Source organism: Hyaena hyaena, unplaced genomic scaffold, assembly GCF_003009895.1.
Source record: "Hyaena hyaena isolate Hyena2069 unplaced genomic scaffold, ASM300989v1 scaffold_14, whole genome shotgun sequence".
NCBI classification, from domain to species: Eukaryota; Metazoa; Chordata; class Mammalia; order Carnivora; family Hyaenidae; genus Hyaena; species Hyaena hyaena.
This window is the reverse complement of record NW_024080646.1, coordinates 5,239,705-5,251,905: the sequence shown is the minus strand read 5'-3', so window position 1 is coordinate 5,251,905 and position 12,201 is coordinate 5,239,705. Positions and strand designations below refer to the sequence as shown.

Here is a 12,201-nt window from a genome sequence, read left to right as displayed (position 1 = left end):
CCTGGAGCCTGCTTCATATTCCCTGTCTCCCTCTCTCTGCTCCTTCCCTGCGCTCCCACTCTGTCTCTCAAAAATAAATAAACATTAAAAATTTTTTAAAAAGATAATATACCAGGGGCGCCTAGGTGGCTTAGTCGGTTAAGCGTCCGACTTTCGCTTAGGTCATGATCTCGCGGTTCGTGGGTTCGAGCCCCGCGTCGGGCTCTGTGCTGACTGCCAGCTCAGAGCCTGGAGCCTGTTTCATAGTCTGTGACTCCCTCTCTCTCTGACCCTCCCCTGCTCACGCTGTCTCTCTCTCTCTCTCTCCTAGAAATAAAAAAAAAAAAAAAAAAACATGACAATCATCTTAAAGTCGCTATAAGACATTTCCACCTGCATAAAATGAGGCTCAAGGAAATTAAACATTAATTAGCTTTTTACCTACTTCTACCTTAAGAGTACTGCAGTGAAGAACACAGTAGGTAGGCCTGTCCCTGGGAGACGACGTGAGAAGACATCCAGTATTTTGATGACTGAAAAAGGATTTCAACAAGCTATACGCTTTCAAGAACAAAAACCTTGGGGGTCCTGGGGGGTTCAGTTGGTTAAGCGTCCGGCTTCGGCTCAGGTAATGATCTCACGGTTCATGGGTTCAAGCTCCGTGTTGGGCTCTGTGCTGACAGCTAGCTCAGAGCCTGAAGTCTGTTTCAGATTCTGTATCTCCCTCTCTCTTTGACCCTCCCCTGTTCACGCTGTCTCTCTCTCTCAGAAATTAAAAACAAAAAAACATTAAAAAAAAAAAAACCCTCCCTGTCAGCTCTTGTTCCAAATCACTGCCAGAGTTTCATAACAATTGTCTCTTGTTGACTGGCTGTTTACTACAGTCTTCAGAGTTTTGCATTTGAGGGAGAGTTCTTTCCCTGAGCCTCCCACCCTGGTGAACCACTTGGGTTAATTTGAGTTATTTAGTTAAAAAAAAAAAAAAAAAAAAAAGCAATAGCCTTCCTCTCCACAAAGAGAAAACGCTTTCATTCTAGAAGCCAAAATAAAAATAAAATGTAGGAAGGCAACTGACAAGGATTTCTAAGAATGGAGCTTCAGTTTACTTTGTGTCTTGATCCCTGGGCAATTTAATGATCATTCAGCAGCTACCTTTTTCTTTTATTCTCTAAGAGCCCTTTAAGTCAGGGAGGAGATTTTGCAATTTCAGTGAGGATATGGCATTTCCTTTTTAAAATTTTTTTTAATGTTTTATTTATTTCTGAGAGAGAGAGAGCATGAGTAGGGGAGGGTCAAAGAGAGAGACACACACAGAATCTGAAACAGGCTGCAGGCTCTGAGCTAGCTGTCAGCACAGAGCATGATGCGGGGCTCAAGCCCATGAACTGAGATCACGACCTGAGCGGAAGTCGGACGCTTAACCGACTGAGCCACCCAGGCGCCCCAGGACATGGCATTTCCAATTAAACAAGAGTCTTTTCCACATCTGCTTGTAAGACTGATCTACAGTTCTGCATAATCTGAATCTGGGCTCTACTTTGCAGTTTTAACATGTGAGCCAGGGGCCTGACATTTGTCTTTATTGTGTTCCCCTGAGAACTTCACAATTAAAGCATTTGACAATTGTTTATGTTTCTTCTTGCTGGCAATAATGTACATCATATAAGGAATTGGGCTAATATGAATCTTAATATGCTTCTAGATTACAGGAAACCAGTAAACTTTTGGGGGGGATCCTTATTAGGATTTTCCAAAGAAACAGAACCAATAGCAGATACTTACACGTAAAAAGGGATTTATTCTACTGAATTGGATCACACTATTATGGAGGCTGAGAAGTTCTAAGAACAACCCCCTCCAAGCTGAAGACCCAAGAAAGCCAGTGGTGTAGTTACAATCTGAACCCAAAGTCCTGAGAAACACTGGTGTGAGTCCAAATCCAAAGGCTAGGGAACTGGGAGAGTTTTGGTGGAAGTTCCAGTCTGAGAGCAGGTGACCCACGTCTAGCCCAATCTGAAAGAGTAAATTCTGGCTTCCTTCACCTCCTACTCAGGCCCTCAACAGCTTTGGTGATGTCTACCCAAATCAGGCTGGGCAATCTGCTTTACTTAGTTGCTGATCTCATCCCCCCCCAAAAAACCACCTTCATGGATACATCCAGAGATAATGTTCATCCAAATATCTGGGCAACCCAATTCAAGTTGACCCATAAAGTTAACCATCACAGGTACCAATTATTTACATCTTCTATCTTGATCACCTTCTCTCACTTGCTTAACTACATCTTACCACTAGTCACCTTCACCTCTGATCTAGTTTCTTCCACCCACTACACTACAATCTTCCTTTTCAGGGTGTATCTTCTATGCATACTTACGCATTTTTTGTGTAACATTGACAACCTCTGCGTATGTAGATGCTTTGTTGGCAACCAACTGAGAAAAAGCAAACATTCTGCTAAGAACATATTGTACTTCAATGAGAAGCATGTTTATTTAGAGCAAGGTCTTTCTGGATCATTATTTATTTTGGATTTACTGTGGATTATATTTCTGTAAGAAATAATATGCTTGAGTTTCCCATTCATACTTTTATCATAGGTTCCTAATCTTTACTAAATATTCTCATGAAATGACAACTCTCAGGGGACATCCATGAAAATTGTTAACCTAAGAATTATATTTCACATTGGGGCAACATGTCTTTCTCTTTCCACATTCCTGCCTGAGCCCGTAAAGTAGAATAGAGCTCATAAAATATGAAGGGTCACAGAGCCTTGGTCATTTTGCCCACCTCACTTTTCAAGGAATCCTGGGTTGTATTGGCATTCCCCAGGGGCATCTGCTAGAAGGCAGGCATGGAGTTTCTCAACTGTGTGGCTTTCTGTTTTGCGTGTGACTCACAAATTGGGTAAGTGTGCTCTGTGCATTTAATTATTCCTATAAACCTGTCCTAAAGTGTACCTTGAAGGAAGAAAGGCATTCCAGTTTACCTTCCAATCCAAATTATGTTCTTTGTTGTAGTTTACCACTAATAAAGCAGATAATGTGACTCCACCTGTCTTAATTTGATTCAAAACCCAGAGATAGCACTTTTGAAACCCCAAAATATCGAAATATATAGAAAGGATCCTAATAAGTGGATTTGGTCACAAATTCCTGAGGCATATTTGTGACATACATGCATACATACATCTGTCTATGTAGGTTTGTGCTTTATTTAAAGATGGATTGGGGTTCCTGGGTGGCTTGTAGGTTAAGCATCTGACTTTTGATTTCAGCTCAGGTCATGATCTCACAATTTCAGAGACTGAGCCCCATGGTGGACTCTGTGCTGATGGCACAGAGCCTGCTTGAGATTCTCTCTCTCCTTTTCTCTCTGCCCCTCCCCTGCTTGCTTGCCGGCTCACCCTCTCTCTCAAAATAAATAAACGTTTAAAGATATATTTAAGGTGGATTGAGGTCAATTATGAGCCGGAACATTGAAAATTCAGGTTAAATGGGTTCTGTAGCATGAACTGCTAGTCTCCCACCCAATATCTATTCTCTGCTCTTTTCAAAGCTTTATTTACCTGCCCATCCTGTACCTAGCCTTCCTCCCTGCATCACAGATGAGAGGACTGGAGATGTAGCAGCTATCTTTTGTCAATGAGGAAAAGTCTAAGAAACCAATACCTGACATTCTTGATGTGTTGAGCCAATGCCAGCAACTTGTCTTTCTCTGAACTTTTTGTTCTGCAAGAAAAAAATATTTCTTTTGAATAAACTTTAGTCAGCTGGTTTTTCTATTATCTGTTGCCAAATGATAGTGGGTTCTTTTTGGTTTTTGTTTTTGCTTTTGTTTCTTTTTGTTAAGATTTTATTTTTAAGCAATCTTGATACCCAACGCAGGGCTCAAAATTACAACCCCAAGATCAGGAGTTGCATGTTCTACTGACTGAGGCAGCCAGGTGCCCCCAAAGAGTTCTAACAGAAAAGAGCATCTAACTTCTGTGCTATAATATTATTCCTGCCCATCTTCTTTGTTTAGCTACCTTCATAGCAACAAGATGAATCATTAAGACAATTATTCTTTTATATACTATTAAAGGTTTAAATCAAGTTTTGCAAGCCTTCATATATGTGTCAAAGAGCACACAAGCTCACAGCAGAACAAGGTGGTTGTGACAATTCAGCCCCCCCCCCCCTGCTTTAAGGAATGAGGCACCTGTAAAACCTAGGGGCGTGCTCAATATCTGCTTGCTTAATACTTTTCGGTGTTTTGCTGCACTGGGCTCTCAACAGGATTTTGAAGTGGTTTGGTAAATGATGATTAATTGTATTTGCCTAGAATCAGAACCCACCAGTGGAATTCTATGCCAGTTTCATTATGGCAATACCTTTCAAACATCAGCAAAATAGAATGATACATTGAACCCGCATATAATTATTACCCAACTTCAAAAGTTACCAATTTCTGGACAAATTTGTTTCACCTGTGCTACCATCCATCTCCCCACTCTTCCCCCCACTATGACCCACTGAATTATTTCAAAGCAAATCTGAGGAATTTCATCTATAAATGTTTCAGTATGTATTTCTGAAGGATAAGGGGTATTTTAAATATTTAATCGTAATATCATTCTCATGTTTAAAAAAACAAACCTATCAAATATCTGGGCAGGGTTCAATTTCTCCAATTGCCTCATAAATGATATATTTGCAGTTGTTTAATATTTTCTTACTTCATTTTGGCTTTTTCCTTGCAGTTTATAAAGTCTCCTGATTGCATTTTCCTGTTTGCACCCCATTGGATCTTTAAGATGATTCTCTGTCCCCTGAATTTTCTGTTTTTGATCCAGTTGGATTGGTCTGCTTCAAGTTTAATTTTTTGTTAAAAGTATTTCAGGGGCACCTGGGTGGCTCAGTTGGTTAAGCATCTGACTTCAAGTCAGGTCATGATCTCACAGTTCGTGAGTTCGAGCCCTGCGCTGGGCTCTGTGCTGACAGCTCAGAGCCTGGAGCCTACTTCAGATTCTGTGTCTCCGTCTCTCTCTGCCCCTCCCCAGCTTGTGCTCTGTCTCTCTCTCTCTCAAAAATAAATAAACATTAAAAAAATTTAAAAGGTATTTCATAAGTGGCGTTCATACTCATTTTCATTCTTATGTTGTTGTTTTTTTTTAAACATTGATTTATTTTTTAGACACAGAGAGAAACAGAGCATGAGCAGGGGAGGGGCAGAGAGAGAGAGGGAGACACAAAATCCGAAGCAGGCTCCAAGCTCTGAGCTCTCAGCACAGAGCCCTACACAGGGCTCAAACCCACAAACTGCAAGATCATGACCTGAGCTGAAATCAGATGCTTAACCAGCAGGGCCACCTAGGTGCCCCTCATTCTTGTGTTCTTTATGTTTTTTTATAGCCTCATAAACAATGTAACAATGATTAAAAAAAAAAAATTCCTAGAGCCAGAGGCTGAGTTTGAATACTGGGTCTGCCCTTGGCTCTTTGAGGGACTTTGGAACAGTTACCTAAACTTTCTGTTTCATCTCCATCAGAGATGAAAGGTATGTTGAAAGGATTAAAATAAAAAATACACATAAAGCACTTTGAATTGTATTTGGCATAAAGTGAGACATCAGTAACAGTTATTACAAATTCCTTTTTTAAAATCAGTGCTCAGAAAATAAACATTCAGAAAGCAAAGATAACACATTTTAATTTTTGAAGTATTAATATTTCAATCACAGTAATAGTAACTAATACTATCTTACTTTTTTATAAATGAATCAATGCCAATTATTATTTCACTTTTATTTTTTTATTATTTTTAAAAATGTTTATTCATTTTGAGAGAGAGCTGGTATGCATGAGTGAGATGGGGAGAGGCAGAGAGTGAGGGAGAATCCCAAACAGGCCCTGAGCCTCCAGAGCAGAGCCCAACACAGGGCTCGATCTCATGAACTGCAAGATCATGACCTGATCCAAAATCAAGAGTCAAAGGCTTAACCTACTGAGCCACCAAGGTGCCCCAATATCTTATACTTTTTTTTTTAATGTTTATTTATTTCTGACAGAGAGAGACAGAGTGAGCAGGGGAGGGTCAGAGACAGAGGGAGACACAGAATCGGAAACAGGCTCCAGGCTCCGAGCTGTCAGCACAGAGCCCGATGTGGGGCACAAACCCACGATACGTGAGATCATGACCTGAGTCGAAGTCAGACACTTAACCAACTGAGCCACCCAGGCACCCCAATATCTTACATTTTTAAAAACACTTTACTGGTTCCTTTTTGCCTCATTGCATCTGAGAGAGCAACATGGGTCACCAGCATCTCCACTGGAACCACCCAAGGAAGTCTGGCCAGGTCCTCGTTCTTGCTAGTTTGCTCAAACTGGCATGGTCTGATCCTAAAATATAGCTTCATAGTGTGCACAGTGTTTCCATCAGTTCTCGAAGGATATAGACTTCATTATGTTGGATTAAGTGAACTTTGAATGAATCATCCAAGATACATACCTTAACTGTAGATACCCAAGATACCTACCTTAATGCTAACTCATTGTACATAAAATAAAAATACCTCAATTATTTAAAAAATAGCACTTTCCTGCTTAATAAACATTTTCATGTATTTGATATAATTTGATGCTCATAATAATCCTCAGTGATGGCATAACATATTGTGCCATATAAAATTTTTTTTACTATTTTTTTATTTTGGGGAGAGAAAGAGAATGTGTGAGTGGGGGAAGAGGCAGAGAGATAGGGAGACAGAGAATCTGAAACAGGCTCCAGGCTCTGAGCTTTCAGCACAGAGCCTGATGTGGGGCTCAAACTCACAGACTATGAGATTATGACCTGAGCCAAAGTCGGATGCTTAACACTTAACCAACTAAACAACCCAGGTGCCCCATATTGTGCCATTTTTAGATTTCTTAAAGTAAACTTCAAAGAGGCTAAATATATTTTCTCAGGTCTCACAGCTCATAAGTGAAAGGGACAGATCTTCCATCTGGTTTCCCATTCCACCTTCAGGAATTTTTTTCTTTCTAAGAGAAAGAGTGAGAGAGAGCATGAGCAGGGGAGGGGCAGAGGGAAAGGGAGAGTGGGAATTTCAAGCAGACTCCATGCCCAGTGCAGAACTCCACACAGCGCTCAATCTCACAACCATGAGATCATGACCTGAGCTGAAATCAAGAGTCAGACTCCTAACTGAATGAGCCACCCAGGCACCCCAGGAATTTTTTTCAACACTATCATACTGCTTTCAGGAAAATAATATGCTATTCCAATGGATTGATTGCAGTAACTAATTGATGGATCCTTTTTGTTGCGTATTCGACCATGATGGAGACTTTTTAGGAACTGTGGAATCATAAGACCCTTCTCCAAAATACCTCACCTTCCTAACATGGCTGGTGAATACGATAGTGGTCCAGCCGGCTCTCACTTTTGAGTGAGCTATTTTTTTTTCTGATTTTCCTCTATTCTTTTTTTTTCTTTTTTTTACACAAATAGTTTATGGTCGGGTTGGTTTCCATATAGCACCCAGTGCTCATCCCCACAAGTGCCCCCCTCCATGCCCATCCCTCCCTCCCCCCCACATCCATCAGTCCTCAGTTTTTGTCAGCATTCAAGAGTCTCTCATGGTTTGCCTCTCTCCCTTTCCTCCACCATTTCCCCCCTTCTTCTCCCCCTTTTTCCTCCGTTAAGTTCCTCCTAATCCTCCTATACGTGCAAACATATGATATCTGTCCTTCTCTGCCTGACTTATTTCTGAATGAGCTATTTTGAATTCTGAACAGTTGCTTCTAAGCTTTTTCCTCTTGGAGTTGGTTGCAGGTTAGCTATTCTGACTTTCTTTGGAGGACTTTGGGATGGAGGCAGGAACATTAAAACCACAACAGTTCACCTCCCACTGCTTTCGACCCCACTCCCAAAGAGTCAAGTAAGCTGAAAACATGGGGAAATATCTCCAATTAGGGATGTATACAAGAGGTAGGCATTGCTTTTGTCTATGTCGGATTCTCTTACAAGAGCATGTCTTAATTATAGTAAAGGAGAAACGGAGTGGAAAGTCTATGGAACTAGGGCTGCCTGGGTGGCTCAGTCGGTTAAACATCCTACTCATTAAGGCTCAAGTTATGATCTTGCAGTTTGTAGGTTCGAGCCCCCATCGGGCTCAGAATTCAAAATCGTGCTGACAGTGCAGAGCCTGCTTGGGGTTGTTCCCTCTCCCTCTTTCTTTCTGCCCTTCCCCCACTCTCACTCGCATACTCTTTCTCTCAAAATAAATAAACTTAAAAAAAAGAAAGTCTATAGAACTAAATATGAATAGAAATTACAAATTATTTAACATCAACTTCAAAATGGTTTCAGCTTAAGGTTTAGGGATGGGGAGGGACCTTTCTAAAAGCCAGGTTTTCCAACTCCATTTGCCAAATTCCTTGTAAGTGGCTCCAAATTCATAATTGCAAAATATTCTAACACATCAGTCGAAACCCAATTCCCTTCACTCCCGTAGTTTGTCTTTTGTTCAAGCAAATGCATGGGTTCCAAATAATCTTCAATTTGGGCAAAAAATATAATTTACAATGTAATTAACCTAAAAATCATATTAATGGGTTTATGAGTCAGGGAACCATTTTGTCCCGCCCTCACTTCCTGGTGATTGTTTTCCTCTAGGAACAGTGTTGATGTAAACCATGATTACAGATAACCAACGGATCAGTGAACTATGGCTACTTTAAACATAGCTATAATATTAACTCATGGCCGTCAGCTAGTTTTTGTCTTCTTTCTGCTGACATGGCTTGAAATTGGAGGTAGGAGAAGATACACAGTAATTTTGAAATGCTGTTTAAAATTTGCCCTGGTTATGTTTTATGACTGGTATCAACCACGTCCACCTTTCAATTTAAGTTGCTAATTTTTTTAAATTCTATTTTTAGTAGTAGAATAAGAGGAAGGACAAATGGGAACTAATGAGAAACTACAACAAATGAATTTCTGTCTCCAGAGAGATTCACTAAATCTTGTGCTCAGGGTTCTCCAAAGGTATGCATCCTTCCCCATTACTCCAAGGAACTAGAATTTCATTTATATTGCCCTCCTTCTTTGTACCAAAGCTGCAGAAAGTCACCCAGAGGTCACTGAGACATGAGGTTGATACTGAAACATCCCCTCTCCAAAACTCAAGTTGGATGAATAATTAACTTATGTGAGTTGGAAGAATACAATTGTTATGGGAGAAAAATGATTTAAATGGATTTATCTTTAATTTGCTTTCTCCCTCTTTTCTGTAACTTAGTTCACACATTCCTTTTGGAATCCCTTTGCTTCCATCTGTACCCCTCAGAAAATAGTATCTTTAGTATCTTTCCTCTGAGGTCTCATTTAATTATTACCTTCTCTGTGAAGCCCCTCCCCCCCACTTTGTGGGGGTGAGAGGGTTGGGGAGGGACAGAGAGAGAGAATCCCAAGCAGACTCCATGCTATCAGTGAGCCCAAAGTGGGGCTCGACCCCAGGAACATGAGATCCTGACTTGAGCTGAAATCAAGAGTCAGAGGCTTAACTGACTAGGCCACCCAGGCACCACTGTAAAGCCCATTTTGATTCTTGCTCTCATCATAATTATATTTCCTCCCTTTTATATACCCAAAGCACTTTGTACATCTGCTATAATAATTATCAAAACTTGCCTTGAGGAGAACCTGGGTGGCTCAGTCAGTTAAGTGTCCAACTTTGGCTCAGGTCACGACCTCATGGTTCATGAGTTTGAACCCTGCATTGGGCTCTTCGTGGACAGTACAAAGCCTGCTTGGCATTCTCTCTCTCTCCCTGCCCCTCCCCCACTTGTGCTCTCTTTCTCTCTCTCTCTCTCTCAAAAAAGAAAATCTTAAAGAAGAAAACTACCCTGATTTCACAATTTATAAATTAATGCATATATATGTGTCCAACTTCACTATTATCATGGTTCTTAGTATCCCTCACAGCCTGATGCTATATTCTGCACACACATGAAACTTGGTAAATGCATATAAAGTAGAATGATTCCTAGTTGTGTCTTTTTGGATAGTATGAGACTGGACATGTCAATAAAAAGCTTTGGAAGCCTGGAAGATTTAGAGAACTGGGAATTTCAGAAAGGGAAGAGAAAGGAAGACCCCTGGTTGGTTACAGGGAAGCACAAAAGGTTTGCGAAGAGAAGAAAAAAATAAGCTCTATTACTTGCTCTGCATTTGGTTCTTCTCTTTTTCTTTAAAATGTAAAGGGTGTCTGCTTCTTTCTTCAGCTGAATCCTGCATCTTTGCTCTAGATCATCTTCTCTTCTACAACTTAGATGTTCTCTTCTACAACTTCAGGGACTTAAAATTCATCAGTCATCCCGAACCTGCTTCTTTGACATCTTCTTCCTTTCTAATAAACCACCTCATTTGAGTACACAAGAGTGTTTCTAATTTAAGGCTGCATTTTATCCCATTGTGAAAATGAATCTTAATCTAACCTTTCTCCTAATGGTGTTTATAGTTTCCAATCTTTTGCTATTACAAACAATCTTTTATTAAATATCTTTATCCCTTTAAATTTTGTTAGTTTACATATGCCAGTATTTCTAGAGGATAAATTCTTAGAGGTGTTTTTCTGAATCAGAATGTGGGAGGATTTCCACCAGTTTACACATTTCTCAGCAGTGTATGAGAATGTCTGGTTCCTTCCACTGTTGCCAATGCATGGTATTAATTGAACTTTTCAAAATATTTGCCAATCTGATAGATCAAAAATATTTCATAGTTTTAGTTACCATTTACAAGTGTGGTTAAACATCGTTACTGTAAGAGCTATTTGTATTATTGTATATGCATATGCATATGTATATGTGTATGTATATGTGTATATATATATGTGGGGAGGGTGAACTGTTTATCCATGGCTTTTGACCACTTTCTTCACTGTGCTTTTGGTTACTTAAATTTTAATACACATCAAGGTCTCTTTCTAGTCTTCTGTTTTAGTGATCTGAAAAACTTTGCACCAATAACTATTTAAACTATAACCTAATTCATCTTTCAATTCTGATGGTACATCTTTCTTTGAAAAATATTTTTGACTGTTCTGTTTCTTTTTGTAGATAACTTTTAGAATTGCTTTATTTACTTCTAAAGAAATTCTACTTTGATTTTAACTGGGATTTCATTAAAACTATAAATTAATTTGGAAACAATGTACAACATTCATTTTTTTGTTATGCTGAGACATGTTTCTTGGTTTATTCAAGTCTTTTTTTTTCCAAAAAAGGCAACAAATGTTTTATTTCTTTAATGAAAATTACTGTATTCACCACAAGCTAAAGAATATGTACATACATATACAAATATATATACATATATGTATGTACATATACATGTATATGTATATATGTATATATTTATATGTACATGTATATATATTTATATGTACATGTATATATATGTACATGTATATATATGTATATATACATATATATATATATATGTATATATATATTTGAACTACGGAAGTCAAGTCTTTTTTCTATTTCCTTAGGAAGTTTTACAATTTTCTTCACAAAATCATTACACTTAATAATTATTTTCTCAGTGTACCTGAAGACTTATACAGTAGATCCTTGAACAAGGGGGGTCAGGGGTTAAGGGGCCCAACCCCCAAGCAGTAAAATATATGAATATAGCTTCTGACTCTTAAAAACTTAACTACTAATGGGATACTGTTGAGTAGAAGCCTTATCAATAACAATGTTGATTAATAGGTATTTTGTATGTTATATGTATTGTTTACTGTATTCTTACAATAAAATAAGCTAGAGAAAAGAAAATGTTTTTAAGAAAATAATAAGGAAGGGGCACCTGGGTGGCTCAGTCAATTAAGCATCCAACTTTGGCTCAGGTCATGATCTCATAGCTCATGAGTTCGAGCCCCGCATCAGGCTCTGTGCTGACATCTCAGAGACCCGAGAGCCTGCTTTGGATTCTGTGTCCCTGTCTCTCTCGGCAACCCCCGCCACCTGCTCATGCTCTGTCTCCTTCAAAAATAAATAAACATAAAAACAATTTTTTAAAAGAAAATAATTAAGAAGAGAAAATATATTTACATACTGTTCTGTAAAAACATCTGCATATAAGTGGACCAACACAGTTCAAACCTGTGTTGTTCAAAGATCAACTATAAATAATTTCTTTTTAAAAAATTTTTAATGTTTTA

At 39.0% G+C, this 12,201-nt stretch overlaps 1 pseudogene; it reads left to right on the top strand.

Annotated features, from left to right (window-relative positions):
• The first annotated feature begins 6,276 nt into the window (after window positions 1-6,276).
• On the top strand, window positions 6,277-6,443 carry LOC120220484 (annotated as a pseudogene).
• Window positions 6,444-12,201: the final 5,758 nt, after the last annotated feature.